Source organism: Tenrec ecaudatus, unplaced genomic scaffold (genome assembly GCF_050624435.1).
Source record: "Tenrec ecaudatus isolate mTenEca1 unplaced genomic scaffold, mTenEca1.hap1 Scaffold_1879, whole genome shotgun sequence".
Lineage (NCBI taxonomy): Eukaryota > Metazoa > Chordata > Mammalia > Afrosoricida > Tenrecidae > Tenrec > Tenrec ecaudatus.
In genome coordinates this window covers 18,784-41,963 of record NW_027458154.1, presented here as the reverse complement: position 1 = coordinate 41,963, position 23,180 = coordinate 18,784, and the positions used below count along the sequence as shown (strand labels likewise).

General features: G+C 42.6%; 1 long non-coding RNA gene across 1 annotated transcript; it reads left to right on the top strand.

Annotated features, from left to right (window-relative positions):
- Positions 1-12,844: 12,844 nt before the first annotated feature.
- Positions 12,845-13,344, top strand: LOC142436263 (uncharacterized). The gene is made up of 2 exons (XR_012781837.1): positions 12,845-13,007; positions 13,302-13,344. It is a non-coding gene; the product is annotated as an uncharacterized LOC142436263 (long non-coding RNA).
- The last annotated feature ends 9,836 nt before the right edge of the window (positions 13,345-23,180 follow it).

Genomic DNA, 23,180 nt, shown 5'->3' with positions numbered 1-23,180 from the left:
GATGGACTCACCATATCCTTAAATCATGGGAAACAGAGACTAGATTTTGCAAAGAAAAGGGGACTTCTCTTGAAATACCTGCCCTGTTCGACTGGGTAGGCTAGAGAAACAAATCCAGGGACATTCATAATGTATACGAAAGAGCTTTGTATCAAAATGTAATTGGATATCAAGAAAACATCTCAGCCCAGTCCAGACCAAGTCCATAAGTCTGATATTAGCCCATTACTCCAATACTAGTCCATATATTCCTCTTCAGACTCATGCACCACATGCAATGATGCTGAATGCAGAAGGATCACAGGTCGGTGGCTGAAAATTCTTGTGTATCCAATGGCGGTAGACTTTATTAGTGCTGGCTCAGGTCTCTATGTGGCTCTTTTGGCTCTCTGAACAGTGTGAAGGTGAAGCAGAGAGAAAGAAGTTGGCCAAATTCCAGGGAGAAAGAGTGGAAGTTCCCAGAATTCTCATGAGAAGGTCAAGCCCACCAGGAAGCATCATGGAGCTGTGACATGAATGACAGGCTAACCTTCACCCCTAGACTAATTTATCAGGTGAATATGAAATTATGTAACTACTACACCTGCTTTCATGTGAGGTTTTCTGCCCCCATGGATAAATCATGAATTGTCAAAAAATAAAACAAGCAAACAAAAAATCAATCACTGCGATCGAGTCAATATGGACTCAGAGGGATGCTTATAGGACAGGGTAGAACTGCCCTTGTGAGTTTCCAATTCAGCGTCCAAATTAAGTTCCCATGGTTCAGATGTTTACATATTTTTGCAGTAGTTGATTTCACAGTACATGATTTTACATTTACCCTGTAATTATAATTCATGAAGTGTTGTTTTACTTCCAGTATTGCTGCTTCCAACCCAGTAGCTGCTTTTAACAGACTAGATACTTTCAACACAGCAGCTGCTCTCTACAAAGTAGCTGCTCTCTACACATGTGTTACTGGTAAGCAAAAGCACATTATGGCACTAACCCTGTCACACACACTTGCATTTGTACGGGGTGTATGTGATTGGGTTGGAGTTATGATATCATTACGCCAGTTACTCATATGTGGGTGTTTTTTGCATGTGGGAGGATCTGCCTGGAGACAGATAGAGGATTGGTGTCTTGGTTCCTAAGACCATCAGAAATATGTTTTTTTTGATGGTCTTAGGCGATCCCTGCAAAACGGTGTTTGTCTGGGTATTTTAGAGAAACAAATCCAAAGAAACTCGTGTATCAGAGAGAGTTTTATATAAAGGTTAAGTACACATCGAGAAAATATACCAACGCAGTGGTACCCAAGCCCACAAGTCCAAGATTAACCCTCATGTCTGACACCAATCCATTAAGTCCTCCTCCACCTCACAAAATACACACAATGACTGGAGGAAAGCCAAATCAGAGAACATGTAAACATCTCAGTGCTGGAAGGGGTCTGCCACGGCTGCTCCAGGGCTGTATTGGGGTAGGTCCATGCGACTTCTCCTTGGGGATGTCTTGCAGGAAGTGAACCTTGTCAGCTTAAGCAGAGAACTGGCCAAGGCCGCTGCACCCTGGTCCGACCATCACAACGCAAGAGACCTGGGAACTAGAAAGGCAAGGCTCACCGAGTCATTTATCCCTCGGCCCTTCAAACAATCCCACATGTGTTTATCGGCCAGGTAGGCACAATAAACTAATTACCTTGAGTAGTTCGACCTTCAAAGGGGTAGCGACCCTCCAAGTTGAGAACCAGTGCTCTATAGGGTTTATATCAGTCTTAAGTGACTGGACAGATGTGAATTGTATGTTTGGGGTCCAGCACCTGAGATAGACCCAAGGTAACAAGGACAATCACAGTTAGCCATGTGTTCAAGAGGAGCATCTCCCCACTCTCATGTCTGAATTCCTAAGGTACTCTCCTCTGGAAACAGCTCCCAGAATGGACTCACTTGATTTGATTTTTCTAAATATAAATCAACCAGTTTTTAGGGAAGAGGCTGAAAAGAATTTATTTCTACATAAGTCCAATGGTCACAAATCATAATATGCTTCATAAAGGAAAGGCAGATGAACCACTCAAGAGAGATTTGAAAACAGTTTCCCCTTGCAAATTAATGGATTGAAACCTGAGGACACAGGCTTGAATGACCCAGCAAACTATAGTGAAGAGCAGTCATTGTGAACTCCAATGAGGCTAACCCTACTCTCTACCCCTGGTTTTTCCAGCTTTCCACCTGACCACTTTTTAGCACTTATTTCATGGAATATATTTGTTTTCCCTTTCCACAACGTTTTACCTTATGCTACTATTTCCTTTCTAAAGCTTTACAGCAATCCCTTTCTCGTTGTTGTTCTACTAATTCTACTACTTCTGCTTCATCTTCGTTTTCTTTTACATTAAGAGAAAATAGAATGGTTCCTACTGGAATTCCTACTAAATCTGTTGCTAAAATCCAAATTTTGTTTGAACAAAATAAACTAAAAACCACAGCAGACCATCCTATTTGTGCTCTCACTTGCACCTACTCCTGGATCCTGGGCCTGTGCTTTTTGGGCCTGAGCACACCCATTACCCTGAATTCCCTTCAGGTCAACCCCAACCCTGTGCTGCAGGGTGGTTTATATGGGAACTCACATTAACTTTCCCTCACTGTGTCTTCTTGCACAGTCATACGCAGCCGGGTCCTCCACGGCCACAGTGCTCAGGTGCAGGGAGAACTGGTTCTTGGATGTGTCTGGGTTGATGAATAGATGATCTCTGAAGGATGGTGTGTATTCGCTAAACCACTCTTACCTGTAGAAGCTCCTTCCTATCCACCCAGGGCCTCTCCCAGGGCTGCCTGATCTGCTCCCAAATAGCGCTGGTTCTGGAGCCTGAGTCCCCAGTGATGGTGCAAGTGTGCGTGAGGGTCTGTGATGCCCTCACCACCTCATGGTCTGACTCCTGCAGCTTCACTTTGGACGGGACACAAGGAGACTTACAAAACAAGTATTAAATATCCCACCTGTCATTAAAACTGCTGTGACCTACTGTATCTCCCTGCCACTGACACAATGGGAGACACAGTACCATCAAAATGAGAAAAAGAATGCAAGCAGACCTTTCTGTATCAGAGTCTCCCTGGTACAGCAGGCTCTGGAATTCTGCTGGTTCCAGAGGGGAATCTTGAGGGTGGGGTGGGTGTTCATATCATTTAAATAATAAACCACACCAGGCTTTTGCTTATGAGTGTTACTGGCTGTTATCAGGGGGTCAGAGGATGACTATTAAGAGTGTGCTAATTGACAGGGCTCACAGCTCCACATGGAAGCTTCTCCAGAGCTGGTTCTTGAAGCACGTTGTATGGCAGTGATATGTAAGCAATGAGAGTGGGGTGGCCCACAGGCATACACTGAATTTATACCCTCCCAGATCCTAATATTTGCAATCATAAAATTATCCGAGTTCCAGTGTACCTTGTATTGTTTGATTTGAAAAAATGCATCCACTAGTGTGTGCATTAATTTATTCATTTGAGTTCTGAGAGCTATGAACACGCCAGACATTCTTCTGCACTGAGGGAAAATCAGTAAACCACGCAACTGAGCTAGGAAATGAATGATCTCTTCCTCAAAAACTAAACCCACTGCGAGTGCACCTGTCCTGATTCATGGGAACCTTATAAGATTGATTAAAGCTGCTCATAGAAATTCTCTGACTGTAAATAATAACAGGAAAAGACAACCTCATCTTACTTAGGAGGAATGGTTGGCTGGTTTGTGGTGAGCAACCCAATACTTATCCCATTACATCACCACATCTCTGTATATCTTTATACTAAGAAGCCCATATTAAGGGCTTTTTAAATGTCACTTTGAGAAGCCAAGTGGTGATACTTTCAATATTATTATATGAATATGAGCCCTGGACTATGAATAAGGGGGTCCATAACCAAATTTATGGCCATTCACTTACCTTTTGGAAAAGAATGTTGAAAGTACCATGGACTGGGCTATCAATATAACAAGCAGATCTCTTGTGAGGGAAACATAGCCTGGGAGTTCCTTAGAATGAAGGATGGTGAGACTTAGTTCCATGTACTTGAACATGTTATCATGACACCAGTCCATTGAGAAAGACATCATCAATGATAAAGGGGATCAGTAAAGAAGAAGGTGATGGACTGACACAGTGGCTGTAACAATGGGCTCAAACATATTTATTGTGATAATGGTGCTGAACTAGGCATTATTCAGTTCTGTTTTGCGTTGAATCACTGAGATTTGAAATTGATTCTGTGGCACTTAACATCATCAAAATTAAATGAAAAGACACAATATTCTTCCAAAGTTGAATGACAGTGCTAGGGAAAGGATATATGTTTTATTTTCCGTAGCAAAAGGAAATATGTAACAGACTACACTCTTTATAATTGTTCTTATGTGGAATTTCATTTTGCCTTGGTTAAATATTGGTTGCAAAAGTCTTGTCTTCGTATTTATAGAACATTAAGCATCCAAGGTTGTTTGGGTGCAGGAACATAAAGACTCTTAGTGACCCTACATGAAAGAGAACTCTCTGAAAGGATTTTCTTTTCTGTAATAATGATGGGATAACCTTATCAGGTCTTTAACCAACTGAGTCACCATGTGGTTTTGAACTGCCAACCTTTTGGCTAGAAGTTGAGCATTTAATCATGCCCACATAGTTTTGTGGTCCAGGTTCTACTACATATAATTTACATGTATCTACTTTTACTTCCTACAGGTGAATATTTATGTGTATGTTGACTGGTCTTAAGACATTATGTAGAGTTCTTCTAGGTCAATACTATTACTATTATTTGTTCCTTGAGTGTTTAATATGGGATTCTGGCCAATGCATTGTGTGATTTTAGTAGTAACCCTGGGCACCGTCTTCAGTGCCAGAAACACCTCCCAGAATTGTGAAAACTAAGAGTGACTCCTGTAATGGCCAAATACCCCATAAGACATATCAAGGAATTGATGCATTTGGGTTATGTTGTGGCAGTTTCATCATCTCTTGTCAACTTGGGAAGGGATGGAGTCTAGCCTGTCAATGAGATCTCAGCTTGATGACTTCATTTGTAGGTGCAAAGGAGATGAATATCTCCCTGGAAGCCAGACCCAGATAGCATCTCTTCTTGTTGAGACATTCCTGTTTACAAAGCCACATGGAGCTACACTGATGCAGCTAGAGCCCTGGAACTGGAGGGGCCATGTGCAGACCCATGACAGTGCTGAGATGCTTCCATCACCATAAGAACCAGAAGACTTTCCACCCACCGGCCTGTTATCTACATCATTGCATGTGTTTCATGAATCTGAAGAAGAATTTATAGACTGATATCAGACATAGGGGCTAATATTGGACTTATGGACTTGATCTGAGCTGGGATGTTTTCTTAATATACAAATACTCTTTGATATAAAACTCTTTCTTACACACATGTGAGTTTCTCCCTGGATTTGTTTCTCTAGTATACCCAGAATAGCACATGGTGTTAGAGAATAATATTAAATCTGTCATGGGCTGCCTGAAGGACAAGCAGGTCTGTCTTGGAGTAAACACATCTTGTTTAATTCTTGTAATCATTCAAATAAGATTGTAACTCACTTATTTGGGCATGACATTAAGGAGAACCAGAACCCAGAGAATGATCTTGTACTTGGTAAAGTAGAATGTCAATGAAAATGTGAGAGACTTTCAATGGGACTGATTGTCCTAAGGCTGCAATGATGAGTCCAAAGAGAGGGATGATTGTAAGGATGGCGCACTTTCGGGCAGTATTTCATCCTGTTTGTATTAGTCTGGGTACTTTAGAGAAACAAATCCAACGAAACTCATATGTATAAGAGAGTTTTATATAAAGGCAAGTGCACATCAAGAAAACATCCCCAACCGGTGCTGCGCAGGCCCACAAGTCCAACATTAGCCCATACGTTCAACACCAATCCACAAAGTCCATTTCCATCTCAAAAATACATGTATTGACATCGACTGCAGGAGGAAAGCTGAGTCAATTAATGTGTAAGCATCTCAGCTCTGGCAGAGGTCTCAACATGGCTGCTCCAGTATCTAGGGTGCATTGGGGTGGGTTCATGTGGCTTCTTCTCAGGGATGTCTTGCAGGAAGTAACCCTTGCCAGCTGAAGCAGGGAACTGGCTAAGGCAGCTGCACCTTGGTCCAACCATCAGAAAACAAGAGACCCGAGAACTAGAAAGATGAGGCTCACCGAGCCATTTAGCACTCTGCCCTTCAATTAACACCACGTGTTTATCCGCTACATTGCACAATAAACTAACCACCTCACTGTTGTTCATGTGATCACTGTGAACTTAAGCCAACTTAAAGATCCCTAACAAAATATTATGCAGGTTATTGTAAGTTAAAATTATTACATAAACATATATTTGTGAGTATTCACTGGAATGAAAATATTGGACATGCAGCTGATGGATTGGAGAAAATTTGAGGCTCACATAAGAATTTTATACTGCATTAATATTTTTATAAGGAGTTTTGGTGGCATAGTGGTTATGCATTGTGCTAAGATTTGCATTCACCAGTTTGCAACTACTAGCCACTCCATGGAAGAAAGACAGGGGATTCTACATCAGTAAAAATCAGAAACTCACTATAAATTGGCATTGAAATAATGGCAGTGGGTTTGGGTTTGGTTTTCTTTTAATATTTTTAACTTGACAACAAATGGCACTAGTTAGTATCCTGAATTGTAAACTGAGATCTGAGTACATATTGTTGTGAAGTCTGCCTTTGGGTAGATGGTAAATAAAGGCCATCCCTATAAAAAGAAGTATGGTCAGATGCCTGGAGATTCCCTAGAATCACACTCTGCACAATGGTCCCTAGAGAGGTGCTGACAAGGCGAGGGAACCACAGCTTCTGAGAGGAAAGCATCACTGACCTAAGTCTCTTGCATCTGCTTAAACCATGACCTGATGTACTAAGGTTTGTGTCTGGGCTCACACTGACTTCCCATCACTGTGTCTCTAGCACAGTAATACACGGCTGTGTCCTCAGGATTCACAGAGCTCAGTTTTAAATAAACTTGGCTCTTGGAGGTGCCCAGGTGATGCTGACTTGGGCCTGGAGAGCTGGATTATAGTCTGTGCTCCCATCACCCCGTATATCACCAACTCACTCCAGTCCTTTTCCTGGGGCCTGGCAGATCCAGTACACACCATAGCTGGTTAAAGAGAATCCAGAGACAGTACAGGTGAGAGACAGGGTCTGTGAGGGCTTCACCAGTCCAAGACCTGACTCATAATTGCACCTTGGCCAGGATACCTGGGTATAAAGACAAACACAGTGAGTCGTGTGCTCAAATGCTGTAATCTCAGACTTCATGTACGAATCTCTGAAGCACTCACCTCCCAGAGTTGCCACCAGAAACAAGAAAAGCCATACACAATTCATGTTCATGTGGCTGAGATTCATGATAAAGGAATGCTCTCCAGGGTGAGAAGGCATATGACTTTAAGTACATGTATGCTGTGGTTTCATCTGAATGCATATTAGGTATTTGCATGTGGGAGGTGCGGTTGTATGTAAAAAGGTGGAAAGGGCAGAATGGTGGTGTCCAAGTGTGTAATCTAAAAAGACTTTTCCCCAGCTTTGTCTTCCCTAAAAATATGCCAAACATTAGAGGCTATTTGCCAGCGTATTGTGGGAGGTAATTGTTTCCATGGAGAGCCAGAGAAGTGGTCAAACCTGCTCAGTGACATCCAAAGTTAGGCTGCCATCCTGAATCTGAGATCCGTCCATCTTGGCACAGGTATACCCCAATCCCTCCCCTTCCTATTGCCTGTATACCCCTAGATTTTCATCCTCTCATTACTGTATTACCTATAGTATGACCCCTCCCTGTGATGTGTGTCTTTACCTGAAATTAGGGGGCTTGCACACCCTCAAAGGTATATAAATCTTGGTTAGAAATAAAGAATCTCTCTCCCGTGGTGCTCTCCTCTGCGGTCCTCGCTTCCGTGTCCCCTCTCCCCTTGTTCTCCTTCCCCTCACTCTCCTGCCCTCAGGTCTCCCATCTCTATGGGAATCACCGAGCGGGGCTACGGTGAGCATGCTAACATGAAATTTGTCTGATTCCATCATTTTACTCTTTCTTCTATCGCCTGTATTTCTCTATGAGTTTACTATAATCTTTAATTATTATCACTGTACAATTGTGCCTACCAGACCTGGGATGATTTGTGAGGCGCTGGCTACCCTGACAGCCATGGGAGAATACAGTCTTCTCCCTGAGGTCTTCACTCTAGCAATCATACAAACATCTGTGCAGATTTCATGTTTAATGTAGCTTTATGTCATTTCCATCAAAATACCCAGATGTTCTATTGAAATTAAAGACAATCTCTATCCTAACGATGTTTAGGTAACAAGACCAGGCCTACCTGAATCTTTCCATACATCTGAACACATAGGGAAACAAGAGTATGTCATCCATAAAGCTCCTTGGCCCTATGATATTTCAGAATATTTAGAAAGGAGTAAAAATACTTTAACCCTATGTTCTAGATTTAGAGTTGGAATAAAAGGTTTCCTAACAATATGGTTATTGTGTGGTTAAAAGAAACCACAGAAATAAGAAAAAGTGCATTTATCCTCTCATGAGTTAGTACCGAGGGTGGGCATTGGGCTCAGTGTATTTTGAGAGGCGCCTGCTAACAGCAAGAGGCGTTTCCTGGACTTACACTGTCTTCCACATCTGTGGGTACCTCAGCAACATTCTTTTCTGGTACTGAGCTTTCAGACTCTTGGTCAGGAGTATTACCTGGAGTTGTCTCTGCAGGTTTCCTGCCATGGGCAGTAGAGCTACCATAGTGGTCAGCACAGCAGTTCTAGCTGACCAGGCACTGCAGTCCTTACCCAGACTCCTGTCTTCACTTCTGTCTTCTCTTGGTCCAGAGCTGGTGGGTCCTTAGCATCCATGCAAGTCTGCTTTCTCCCTGAGACTGGTTTTCTGTCTGGACTCACACTGACTCTCACTCACCGTGAAAAGCTTGGGCCATAGAGAATGATACAAGTTGCGAACACTCTGAATTGGTTGCAGTGAAATGAAGTGAGATCGATTCATGTAGATATTTATATAGATATTGTTATGAGATATATGCCACAATAAAATATCAATCAAGAAAGACATTTGCCTGAAAGACAATCAAAGTATTAAACAGAGGTTAGGGTTCATTCTGTCCACAGAAATAGGAACCATACTTAAAGCAGATTTCTATTCAAAGTAATTCAAGCAAGAGAGTTATAGAGTTATTTATTCCATGTTAAGGAAGAAATTGTCAAGTGAGAATTCTTTTTATGGGTTTCTGTGATGCTTTTGGGAGGGAATTTTGCAGCTGTTGGTAATTGTTGAACACAATAATAATCTAATGCCATTTGTGTTAGTCTGGGTACATTAGATAAATGATCCACAGAAACTCATATGTATAAGAGAGTTTTATATAAAGGTTAAGTGCACATCAAGAAAACATCCTAACTCAGTGGTACCCAAGCCCACAACTCCAACATTAGCCCATATGCCCAACACCAATCCACAAAGTCTTCTTCCATCTCACAAAACATGCACAATGAGGTCGATGGCAGGAAGAAAGCCAAGTAAGAGAATGTGTAAGCATCTCAGCACAGGCAGGGTCACCCCTCAGCTGTTCTAGCACTCAGGGCTTCATGGGGGTAGGTCCATGCAGCTTCTCTTAAGGGATGTTCTTGCAGGAAGTGAGCCTTGCCAGATGAAGCAGTGAACTGTCTAAGGCAGCTGCACCCTTGTCTGACCATCAGAAAACAAGTGACCCTAGAACTAGAAAGGCGAGGCTCACCAAGCCATTTATCCCTCGGCCCTTCAATTGACCCCAAAAGTCTTTATCGGCCAGGTTGGCACAATAAACTATGTACCTCTCCATTGAATTATGTATGAGAAGAATGTTGAAAATATTATTTTGTAGCACATATATGATAAAAATAACTTAGAATATGACATAGTTTTCATTTTTTACTCACAATTAGAAACTGATGGAGAGTGTTGCTGGTACAACATTTCAAAAGACTAGCTAAAATATTCAATCAGAAAAGAGATTATGATATAAGCCAGAAATTTGAATTTATAAAAAGTGTTAGCAATGGAATAAATATTCTTTATTTAATATTTTATTTATTGTCTCACTTTTCCTCCAAATCTGTTTTATTGGGAGCAAATGCAGTTGTCATATCCATCCGTAGTTCAAGTGCATCAAGCAGTATTATACAACTGCTACCCCAATTAGCTTGAAAACATCATCTTCCTTTCTCAACTAGTGGCACCATCTCCCTTTATTCCACCACCACCACCACTCCACTGTAGTCCCAGAAACCCTTATTCTACTTGCTGTCTCTTTATGTTAATCAATTCTGGCTTTCATCTACCATCAAAAAGAAAAACATATCGCTGAAATTCAAGAATGCTATCCCCCAATGACAAAATACATGAGATAAACTCCAATAAGAATTTAAATTGAGGAAGCAGGCAGTCCAAGTGCAGTCAGCAGCCCTTCCTCGGAATCCATAACAGACCTAGGTGTGCTTCAGATGTGTCAGTCTGGCTACTGGAATGTGAGGATCTTGTCAGTTGACTGCCTTTCTCAGGATATTCTGGATCCAAAAGCACTCTTTAGTAGCTGGTGTCCTGCAACACGCCCTGTGGCTCATGCTGAACACGCAAACTGCTTGTCATATGCATGATATTGAATACAGCAAGAAACAACAAAAAACACCTACTCCCTGCCTTCAAGGAGATTTCAGCTCACAGCACAGCCTTATTTCTCTATGTTTGCTGTTCTTCAACTGCAGCACAAAGGAGGGATGCTTGCAAACCTCCCTCCCTGCACTGGCCACAGAGTGAAACCACTGGCTGTGAGGACTGCTGCCTACTCTGATGGTGAGCCGGCTCTGTCTCTTCTCTGTGAGCAAACTACTGTTGCACACAGAGCCTGTGTGTGAGCTGAGCTTTTGTCAGTGACTTCCGACACTGGTTTAACAGAAATCAACAGTTATATGTGTGCAGTACACAAGAAGGGGAGTAATTCAACTTGAAGGGAGAATAAGGTTATTTTTATAAAAGAACCTTGTAAATTGGAGCACAATCAGGAAAAATATATTTAAAAGGAAAACCATTAACATGTTAAGAAAGATTTTTAAAATAATATAAAAGATGTCACAGAAAAGGATGATATAATTAAAATGAGAATACGATATATGAAGTTTTGTGGAGACCAGGATGATGGAAAAAATAGAACAATTTTTAAAAATAGAACAATTCCTGATAATAATATGAAGTATGATTAAACACAATGCAGAATACACAGAAAACAAATTAATGGACATAAATAAACAAAACAAGATGCAAATTCAGAAATTCGATAACTATAAGCCATTGGCATCGTTGAATCCCGAATCACAGTGATTCTAGGACAGAGTAGAACTGCTCCGTAGGGTGTCAGACACTGTTAATCTTTTGGAGGAGCAAACAGCCTCATCTTTCTCGCTTGGAGGAGCTGGTGATTTCAAACTACTGACATTGAACTTTGCATCCCAATGTAAAATAGATAAAAAGATGGCAAAATGAAAACCTGTGCCAGGGGAGGCTAAGAGTTAAGTGAGAAAGCCCTAATTCCAACAGGAAATCCTCCCTGTCATCCATCTGTGCCTGTCTAAGGCTGGGTTCTCTGCGCCCCCTGCTGCCCAGTGTCTTCCCTGCAGGGGAGGTTTGTGTCTGGGCTCACACTGACTTCCCCTCACTGTGCTCCTTGCACAGTAATACGTAGCCGTGTCCTCAGCGGTCACGGAGCTCAGCTGCCGGGAGAACTGATTCTTCGATGTGTCTCTGGTGATGGAGAGTCGGCTTTGGAAGGACGGGTTATAACCTGTATTACCACCATAATCTATGCACCCCATCCACTGCAGCCCCTTCCCCGAGGTCTGGCGGATCCAGCTCCAACGGGTAACCACTGCTTGTTATGGAGAAACCAGAGACAATGCAGGTGAGGGACAGCTTCTGGGAGGGCTTCACCAGTCCTGGACCCGACTCCTGAAGCTGCACCTGGGACAGGACGCCTGCAAATTAAAAAAAGAAAATTCCATGTCAGTCACAACTATCTCCATAGACCCAGGTCGGATATCTGAATCTCTCACCTTGGGGAACTGTCACAGGCACAGCAGAACACACAGCAATAGCATCTTTAGACCACAGCTCTGTTTCCCAAGAGACCCACAGCCCTGTCTGAAGAGAACTGATAGTTTTCCCACCCCAAGGGTGAAATTGTACCCTAGTGCCTGAAAGATAATTTGCATATGAGGGAGTCCTGTCCTTATAAACAGAAAGTGATAGAGGCCAGGCCCCCCTTTATCTTCTGAGCCCATGGTACGGTAACTGTTTGAACTCATATGTTAAGCAGGGACCCTCAGTTCTTGCTTCAGCCCCATTAACACTTTGGCAGAGTTGGGGGTTTGGGTGTTTCCAGTTTGTTAGGAGGATGCACATCCACACCCAACGTACATGGTTCTATCTCAACCATGTCACCCATGCACTCCCTCTGCAAAGGGCCAAATTACTGGTGCCTCAGCCATTGTTATCTGAGTCTTTGCCGCTGGAGTTTCAGCCACAGGTGTGGACCCTTTGGCGTGGACCGCCTCTCTCCTCTCTGGCTCCTCCCCGAGCCCCGCCCCAAGCCGGCCAGGCCCCGCCCACCCCCTCACCAGGCGCCTGTGCTGGCATCTCAGCAGAAATGGGCGGGGAAAGAGCTGCCTTGAGAGGAAGTGAAGGCAGACCCCTACCCCTCTCTGACCCCGCCAGCTCCTCCCACCCCGGGTCACGCCCAGACAGGGCCGGAAGTGGCGGTGTCTTATTCTGAACTGCAACTCACTGCAAGGATTCCACTGTCGGTGCTCTGCTTGCGGTGCCAGAGAAGCGCCCACAGCCTGAGCACCCTGTTGCCGGCGCTCCCAGGTGGGAGGCTCTGGGCTCCGGGACATGTATGTGGGCGGAGGCTGTTTTAGTCCAGCTGACTAGGGTGCAAGCGCCCTTTCTCTCCCCCAGGAACCCTGCCAGCGCTTCTCTTGGTGAGAGGTGGGCGGGTGTCCCCAAGGCCGGTCCTATTTCCCTGCTTTCAGATTGGTTGTGGTTCATGGTGGGAGTCCCTGTTGGAGAAAGGGGATCCCGGCTGGGGTTTGGGGCTTCGGGGTTCCCTGATTCTCTCTTTGCGGGTCTCCTAACCCCCCTCCCTTGTTTCCTTCCGCACAGCGATGCCTCCTCCCGAGACTCCTTGCGCCTCCTCAGCTCAAAGGTGAGCCGGGGATCTTGTTCTGCTGACCTCTCTCTGGACCCGACCAGAGTCTGTTCTAGGCGCAAGATCTCTTGCTGGTCCGTGACAGAAACGTCTTCCCTGGCTTTAAAATATTGGTGGCCGCCCTTTCTTCTTACTCTTTGTTTTTATTTCTATCTATATATTACTAAGGTTTTTAAAATCATTCCCATTTCATTTCCTTTCTATTCTTTATTGTTTCTGTTGGGTTCAGTTTGTGAAGCACAAAAGGAGTGGATGCCTAGAGATGAAATAACATGCGAGTGTCTGTAAGGATGCCTGGGTGGGGTCGGGGTGGGTCGCTGGCGGAGTTGGGGAGGGTGAGGGGACTTGGGGAGTAAGAATGAAGGATTGAGGGGACTGAACACTACAACTGAAGGTGACTAATAAGTCTGCTTAAAGGCGATTTAATCATAGTGGGAAAATAGACGATGTGAAATCGATTGTGGTAATGATTGTGGAATGCTTAAGATGGCTGAATTGTGGGATTATGTGGGATATGTGGATTAAGTGCCCCAAAACATGTTAAAAAGAAAGAAAGATGCTCTCCATCACAAAAGTAATCTAACTAAACTATGCACAGAAGAATCAAAAACCAAACTGAAACAAAGGAACCAAAAACAAGGTAATGTTAAGGTGTTCAACCTCTATTTGGGGGATGAAACTGGAAGTGACCCTGAAATGGGCCCTTGGCGTTTGAACGTTGTGAGGCTGAAGGACAATTTATTTGGGGCTGGTGTAGTGGGCGTTGGCCCTGGGGCCCTTGGCCAAGGCGCCTCTGCCAGCTGTCCAGGCAGCAGCAGGCTCATGGTCACCAGGATGTCGCAGGCTGTGATGGTGGAGTAGTTTGGAAGGTGCCAGTTGAGATGCCTGGTCGGCGATGTGCCCAAAGGTGTCTTTGATCAACGAGTGCACAACGCTCATGGCCCTGAACGAGATACTGGAGTCTGAGTGGACCTACTGGAGCATCTTGTGCACATAACACACAGTAGGTCTCCTTGCCGCTGCATTGGCATTTCTTGCTGTGCTCCCTTTGAGCCTTAGCTGCAGCCTCCTTGGGACTCCTCCCTGGAGCAGGCAGGGACTTAGCAGGGTCAGGTGGGTTGTTTGACTGGGACGGTACACCTGGTAAAGGTAATGTAGGTGTCCTAAGGCGAGCTGAGGGAGGACAGAAACCTCCCCTGGAGCAGAAATTGTTGAAGCTCACTGGATCTTGATTTTTAGTAGGAATTTAGACCATGAAAGAAGGACCTCTAGATCCCTCTGACCTGTTGGGGTTTCAGCAGGAAGTGTTGGAAAAGTTACCACAGGGATAACTGGCTTGTGGTGGCCAAGTGTTCATAGTGATGTCACTTTTTAATCCTTCAATGTCGGATGATTTGATCTAATCTTCCTTGTAAGATGGGGGTGGAGGGGTGAGGGGCAGGAGTAGAGGAGGGAGGACAGGAGAGAGGAAGGAGGTGAGAGGGAATGATTGGAGCTGCCTCCACACTCCCTGATCGCCCCTAGCCTTGAACCCCGGGCAGCCACCTGCTGGAAAAGGTGTGTAGGCCAGCCACTGAGTGGGGACTTGTTTTTCTCGACACTACCTAGGTGGTCAATGAGGAGGTCCTGTTAGGAAAATGGGTTGGAGATGCTCACATTGTGCACTTGTGTGTCAGCATGCCGTTTGGATCCCTGGCCCGCTGTCGGCACTCTCCCACCCTGGGGTCCCCAGGCTTTCCCACCTGTCTCACAAACTTGAATAGTTGAGTTGGATCCCATTTTATTTTTGTAGATCTTATCATTGTTTCAAAATGTTTCACACACACAAAAATCTATTTTCAATTTCATTATTTATGTGATTTTGGTGTGTACATAAGTGCATGTGTGTGTACCATACACGTTTTTGTAGTATCCTTTTTGATAACAACTAAGGATGTTTACCAGTAGTTTTGTTAGGGCAAAATGTGTGCTACCTGCTAACTGCATATATAAATCTCCTAGTACTGCTTTTGCCCATTTTAGCCCTGCAGGCAGGCTGGCCGGCTCTCCCTGCTCTCTGGCAAACAGCATCACCTCCTCCTCCTCTTGTGTTTTAGAAGGGTATAGGTGTGTTTGAAAGATGGTCAGCATCTTAATATGTAAGGGTTAATGGTTTGGGAGTTGGAGATTAGCAGTTTATCATTAGGGATTTAAGTACCAAGTATTTTTGTGTGTTGAAATGTTGCCTAGAACATTTTAACATTTACTACCTATATATAGTATTTATGACCTATTTGGCAACTTTTAAAAAATTTAATAAATCTTTTTATTGGGGCTCATACAACCCTTATCACAATGCATAAATATATCAATTGAGTAAAGCACCCTTATACATTAGTTGCCCTCGTTATTCTCAAAATTCTCCTTCCACTTGGGTTCCTGGAATCAGCTCGTTTTCCTTTTTATCCCTTCCCTTCCCTCCCCGCTCTCCCCTCCCCCATGAACCCTTAATAGTTTATAAATTATTATGTTATCTTATACTTCCAGGCCTCTCCCCTCACCCACCTTCCCATTGCCCATCCCCCAGAGATTAGAGGAAGGTGATCACACAATGATGGTTTTTGTTCTTGGTGTCTGCCACCTGGTCCGTTCAACACCTTGTATTCGCTTAGGTTGCGCACTTCTCTGTGGGCTTTGTTGTTTCCGAGCTAGATGGCCGCTTGTTTGCCTTCAATTGGCAACTTTTTTACATGACATCTTCAATTTATGATGAATAAGGAATTTTCTTTTCTTCTTTTTGGAAGTCATTTTCTTCTTTTTATTAATTCTTTTTTTCTGATCAATCTAGCTAGTATCATTTTTAATATGAGTGGTGAAAATGGATATGTATGTTTATCCTGATTCTGCGATGGGGTGAACTTTTTTCTCTTTCTCTTACATGTGACATTTTCAAAGTTTTTTTTACAAGAATGTATATTAGCATATTGAGTTTTACCTATTTCATGTTAGATTTGTAGTTGTTTTTTTTTAACATGAAAAGCTTTTTACTTTGTTTATTATTCATTCTGTGTCAATTTAGATAATTGACTTTTCCCCCATCACTAGGCATATTTGAGTGTTCATTTTCTTGTGTTAAATCAATTCTGGGATGAATTAGAATTAATCTTGATGCATGCTTATTTTAATATATTGTCTGACTCAGTTTCCTATTTTAAAAATAACTTTTTCATTCAGATCCATTATCAACACTCGTCTATAGTTTTCTTAAAATATCGTCATCTGACATGGGTATCAGGTTATTTCTTGTCTCATAGAAAATGTTACTAAGTGCTCTAAAAACTATTGTTATGTTGGAACCCAATAAGTTGAACTTAAGCAACAAAACAGTAAAAAAGTGCTTATTAATCTTATGTGAATACTCTAGCTGCCAGAATTTTTAGTTTTCATCTATCTTACAGTTAGGCTGGAAGTTTCTCAAGAAATTTTATTTTGATTCAATTGATTATAGACCTTCTAAGCATCCTGCAATCCAGTGAGTAATTATTGTCAGTCTCTTGCTCTGCTGGATCCTCTGAACTTCCAGCTGAACCCTCAGTGTACAGGACTGCATGATTTACAGTTTCCTAGACAGACAAATAGCTGCTCACCACTTAGTGAGTGTGTTGTTTTAGACTAGAGCCCATGTTCCTGAAAGTACTCTGCCACCTGGCATGCTGTGAGGCCCTTAGAGAACTGCCTTCAGCTCACCAAAAGAATGGACTAATGAGGGGTGGAAATGCCTCAGTGATTTTGTTGTCACCTTGTTTGTTCCAACTTTTTTTAACTGAAGAAACCTCTTCCCTTTTTTTCATGAGAGAAATAATATCTTTTGTAAACATAACACACTAATGTCTTTGTGTTTGCGCTGGGTGTATATTTGTGGTTTCTGAGACTGTTGTCATATCATCTGTCATTGAGTCAGTGCCATCTCACTGGGACCCATTGCACAACAGAACAAAACATTGCACTCTCCTGTGCCATCCTCATAATTGAGGATGAACGCATGTTTTTTAAAAATTTATTTATTTTAACTCATTTTATCAGGGGCTTGTACAGCTTGTATTACAATCCATGCATATATCAATTGTGTTACACACATTTGTACATGTTGCTATCATCACTTTCAAAACATTTTCTTTCTACTTGAGCGCTGTATCAGCTCATTTTATTCTTCCCTCATGAAGCCCTGATAAATTATAATTTTTTATTGCTTTTTCGTGTCTTATACTGTCTGATGTCTCCCTTCACCCACTTTTCTGTTGTCCATCCCCCTGAGAAGGGGTTATATGTAGATCATTGTGTTCATTTCCCCTTTCACCCCTCACCTACCCCTTACTCTCCTGGTATTGCCACTCTGATTATTGGTCCTGATGGGTTTATCTGCCCTTGATTCCCTGTGTTTCTAGCTCTTTTCGGTACCCATGTGCATTCTCTGGTCTAGCCAGTTTCGTACAGTAGATTTGGGGTCATGATTGTGGGGTGGGGGGAGCACTAAACAACTAGAGAAAAGTTGTATGTTTCATAGGTGTTATACTGAACCCTAACTGGCTCATCCTTGTGACCCATTCTGATAGGTTAGTTTATTGTGCCAACCTGGCTCATAGGAACATGGTATAAATAATGTTGCAGTTTGATTGGAGGGCAAAGAGATAAATGGCTAGGCAAACCGTGCCTCTCTCTCTCTTGCACTCTTCTCATCAGATCAGGGTGCGCCTGCTAGTTCTCTGCCACAACTTGTGAGCTACACTAAGTGTTGGCCTAACAACCTGTGGATCATGTCGCTAGAGCTTGAGGTTCCTTTGAGAAGTGCTTCATCATGTTGCTGATGTATGCATCACTTGAGCTTGGGACTGTTGGATCCTATCTTCTTGCTCTTTGTTGATGATCTGCCCTTTGTTTGCTGCCTGTGTCCAGACTGCCTGCATTGCCGTACATAAGACTCACCTGTCTGCTTCCTTGACCTTGGACCCAGTGGCCCTCATGAGTTGAAGGACTTCCAGTATATTAAATGTTTCACGGAAGTGAGTTGAACTGAGCACTCTGGACAGCTGTGTGAACAAATTAGCTGCTCTATTCTTTTGTGCTTTATATGTCTATCCATTATATAGAATATATAATAATATATAATGGTTTTATATATAATGATTATATATTGTATATGTAATAGATGTATGTATGCACATATCTATATATATTCACAAGTGTCCTGGTTTTGTTTCTGTGTAACACACCCTTCTGTAAGGGGGTGTCCAATTGCCTACAGATGGACTTTGGGTCTCACTCCACACTACCCCTCTTTCAAATTGATAGGATTTTTTGTTCTGTGTCTCTGATGCCAGATACCTGATCCTATTGACACCTCATGATCACACAGGCTTGTGTGCTTCTTCCATGTGGACTTTGTAGCTTCTCAGTTTGATGGCCTTTAGGACCCCAGAAGCTATATCTTTTGATAGCCAGGCAGCATCAGCTTTCTTCACCATATTTGCTTCTGCACCATTTTGTCTTAATCGATTGTGTCAGGAAGCTGAGCATCATGGAATGCCAGGTTATTAGAACAAAGTCTTCTTTCATTGAGAGAGTACTGGGGTAGAGGTCCAATGTCTATCTGCTACTTTTATACTTAAAATTTAAATATATTTACATAGATATGTTACCCTTTTGTCATATATATGTGTACATATGTAAATGACTGTATTTAGAACTCTATAAATGCCCTTTGTCTCCTACTTCTTTCCTCTATTTCCTTTTACTTTCCTCTTGTCCCACTATCATGTTTGGCCTTCATCAGTTTTCAGTAATTCCTCTCATTACATTGCCCTTGATCACGCCCTACCAGGCATCCTACACTCTCCTCAACGTCGATTTTAGATCACTTGTTGTGCCCTTGACCCCAGGCTTACAGCCACTTCCTTTCCCCCACTTCCCTGTTTCCTTTATCCCCGCCCCCCCCAGAACCATCAGCCCCATTGTTGTCTCCTCTGGTGTGTTTATCCTGCCAATCTTATCTAGATAGACATGCGGAGACAATAATAAGCACAGAAACAAGACAGAACAAAATAACAACAACAAAAAAGGAAGCAACCACCGGAAAAAAAGAGAAAAGACTTAAGAATCATTCCAGGTTTGTTCGTTGATCATTAGGAGTATTTTACTGTTGGTTGAGTCTGATGTGGTACCATGCCTTGGCCACTCAGTCTGTTTTTTTGTATTTCCCGGGCACTTCATTGCTTTGCTCCTCTTGCTGCTCTGTTGCATGCCCTTAGAGTTTTGCCCCAGTGTGGTGAAGTCAGATCGAGCACATTTCCCACAGTGTGCCACAGTGTTGTCCCTCATAGCGCTGTGGGTCATTAAGGGATGCCGTGTCTTGTGATTGGGATGGCCCTATGGTCCTCTCTGTGCATTAGGCAATTTGAGCAGGAATATAATTCTTCGGGTTTGGTGAATCATTTGTCGCAGTCACTTTGTTAATCCATTTGGTAGTGGGATTCATGTTTTTCACTGCCCGTCATCTTTACCAAACAAAATATCCTTTTCGAGGAATGATCTTTTCTGATATATGTCCAAAGTATATAATATGAACTCTCACCATCCTTGCCTCTAAGTAGCACTCTGACATTACATCTTCCAAAACAGACTTGTTTGTCCTTTGCATGTCCATGGTATGTGGGACATTCTTGTCCAGAACTACAATTCTAATATATTCATTCTTCTTCAGCCTTCCTTTGTTCATCTTTCAAATGCACAAGAGTCAATTGACAATAGCCTGCTTTGGTCAGGTGAAACCAGTCCTCCAGGTAATATCTTTTCCTTTCAATACTCTAAAGAGGCATTGTTCAGCAGATTTATCTAATGCAATGATTGATCTCTTGACTGTTATACTTTCAGTATTCAGGATATTTGTTTGTTTGGTCTTTTTTCTATACACCAACCAATTTTTTTCTGGAAGGAGTTAAAATTTACTCAAGCTTTAGATGAAGAATTTTGATCAAGGAGGGGCTGTCGTAGCCAGCTCAGGAGTCAAACCGTCCTGAAAGAGGGGGAATGATTATTAGGGTAAAAAGAAGAGATTAAAAGTATTGGGAGGGCAACAGTGAATACTGAAGCTTCGGGTTTGTTTTACATACTCCTTTTATCCATGCAGAAACAACCCGGGGTTTATTATCTCATTGTTAAGCAAGCACATTTGCTACACATAGCAATTTTGTCTTCTGCCAAGGCAGACATCCCTGAGAAAATTAAACAACGTATCTTCCCAGACTTTGCATACTTTCTTGTTCTTTTTTTTTTGTTGTTCTTGTTCTTAACAGTATGTTCAAAACGTAAAGTCACAGAAGAAATCAGCAAACACTGACACATAGTTCATGAGAGTTATCAGCTGTTTCAAAGCTGAGTCTTAATGGCCTTCAACAGCCCCCGCTTTTTTATTTACTGAAGACGTCTTTACTCAAAACGTCAGCAGATCACTGTGTCTGTCTTAGGTTGTGAAGTCCTGAAATCGCCCTTACCCGTCATCAGTCACTGTCTGCAGGAGACTATGACCTGTCTTAGGTTGGAATACTCAGACTCGATTTTACCCGTCTGACTAACCAGCCTCTGCCTTATACTCCTGTTTGGGGAGGGAGTGAAGTATGCAGGTGTACTTCCTGTAATTTTGTTCCTAAAGCCAATAATTCAACCATAACCTTGTGCAGTATCATAGGGAGTATGCATAAGATAAACAATACACACACTCCCGCTGTGACTAGAGAAAAAGCATGTGAGGTAGGCCTCTGAGATTTCCTAACGAAGGGAAAGAATCTTGAAAATGCTGGAGCCAATCCTCAGCAACCTTGTCGACATCAAAATAAAGAGACTTAGCATCTTTTATGGCTAATATTTCTTGATGGAGTTGTAATCAATCTAAAGACTCATTAGCATTGTGCCAAGTACCTTGAAGATGATTCTACACTTTAATCCAGCTATACTGACTGTTAGTGTACTATTTAGGTGTAACACAGATCCATGTATGTACAGCATGGCACTGTAGACTAGACCTGGCCTTAAGCCCCTGCACCTCGTCTCCTAAATACATGACCATGTCATAAAGAGCATTTACTTTTTGTTCTAACTTCCTGTCTATATCTTCTTGAGTACCCAAAACATTAGTCACATCTTTGGATAATTCATTTCCACAGTGGGCAGTTTGTAAGATTTGTGAAAGTACAATTGCTGCAGTAGTAGCAGTAGCACCTAAACTTAATATAGCTAAAATACTTGCTATAAGCAAACCTACAAAACACTTAAATCTGGTTGATGCTTTTTCAGTCTCTTCTAATACCTGTAACCCTCTTTCTGAATACCAAGGCCCAGTAATATTCACTGGCAGCATAACAAAAGAAGGTTGATATAAAATGGCGATGACAATACCTTCAGGGGACCAGGTAATACAATTAGACAAATTGCAGTTATTACAAGACCTGTTAAACTTAGAGTCATCATGATCTATAGTAATATTCCCTGCCAAAAGTACATAAGGCGATGGTACGCAGGCAGTAACATTTCCCTGTGGTCTGGAGGTAGGGCCCATAAGCTTCATGTCCCCCTAAGCAGCCCCTATTTTCCACCACTGAGTTTGTGGAAAACCCAAATCTGACCACCAAAGCCCTGCAGACAGCCCCTTTTCCCATTTGGCAGTGTTTTTTTTTTTAGTATTGTCCTGGTTAACAGACCAATCGATGATATATCTCTCTTTTGTGACGTTATACCTGATGGGCTTGTCTGTGAGACACGATCTCCACAATATGGTTTTATTATTCTTTTGAATCTCTAGTCTACATGAGGAAAAAGACTGTGGAGTGGGTGGAATAACATTTCCTTCACTTTGTACAGGGAGGGCGTGAGTCATTAACCCACATCTTGATTTCCAGACCTTCCCAGACAGCAGGAAGTAAGAGTGGTGGATCAGAAACTTAAGCCTAGTACTTCTCACTGAGCCATGTCCCCAGAAGCACTCTGAGGCAAATTACCATCTGCATGGTTTGCAAACTGCACCAACCATTCAGGCAGCCCCCATGCTCCATCAGCATCCTGTGTAAAAACCCAAACATGCCCTCCTCCCCATATTAATAGCGGGTTGGGGCCATTCCTCCAGGCAAAACAAGCCAATGATATCTCTTCATAGGCTCTTTGAAGTTGGTGGAAGGGACACTAAAGGCAAATCTCTTACAATATTTTGGATCCAAGGGCGTGGTATAAAAACAATCTTTTAAATCTAAAATGATCTTATATGTATTGGCTGGAATAGCAGAGGGGGAAGGGAGCCCAGCCTGCAGGGCTCCCATAAGTTCCATAGTATCATTAACCCTCCTTTACTGTTTTTCCTTACAAAGCAGCTGCTATCGCAAGCCCCTGAGTAAAGAAAGGTTCAATGTCTGAGCATAGTCTGATATAATCGGACAGGTTGCCCTTTTTTCCAAAAGGTCTCAGCGCTGCCTGGCAGGCAGTATTTGCATTTTCAAAAGCCAATTGTTTCCATTCTGCGGCGGGAAGCACCTCGAAGGAAAGTGTATCTAATAAAGATTGAGTAAAAGAGGCAGTTGGGCCATATTGGGCACAAGCAACCTTGAGTTCTTTTAGCTGTTTGAAAGGAATAGGAGTAAGCCCTCTCCAATAGTTTGTGTTATTTTTCATCAGTTAACCTTATTTAGAGAGCTTGAACCCCATTCTCTGGGCAAAGATGATGGAAGATAAGTCATCCTTTTCCTTGATCCATCTCATTTACCTTTAAACTTCTGCATTCACGTTGGCTCTTGGCATCACCCATGTACCTACAA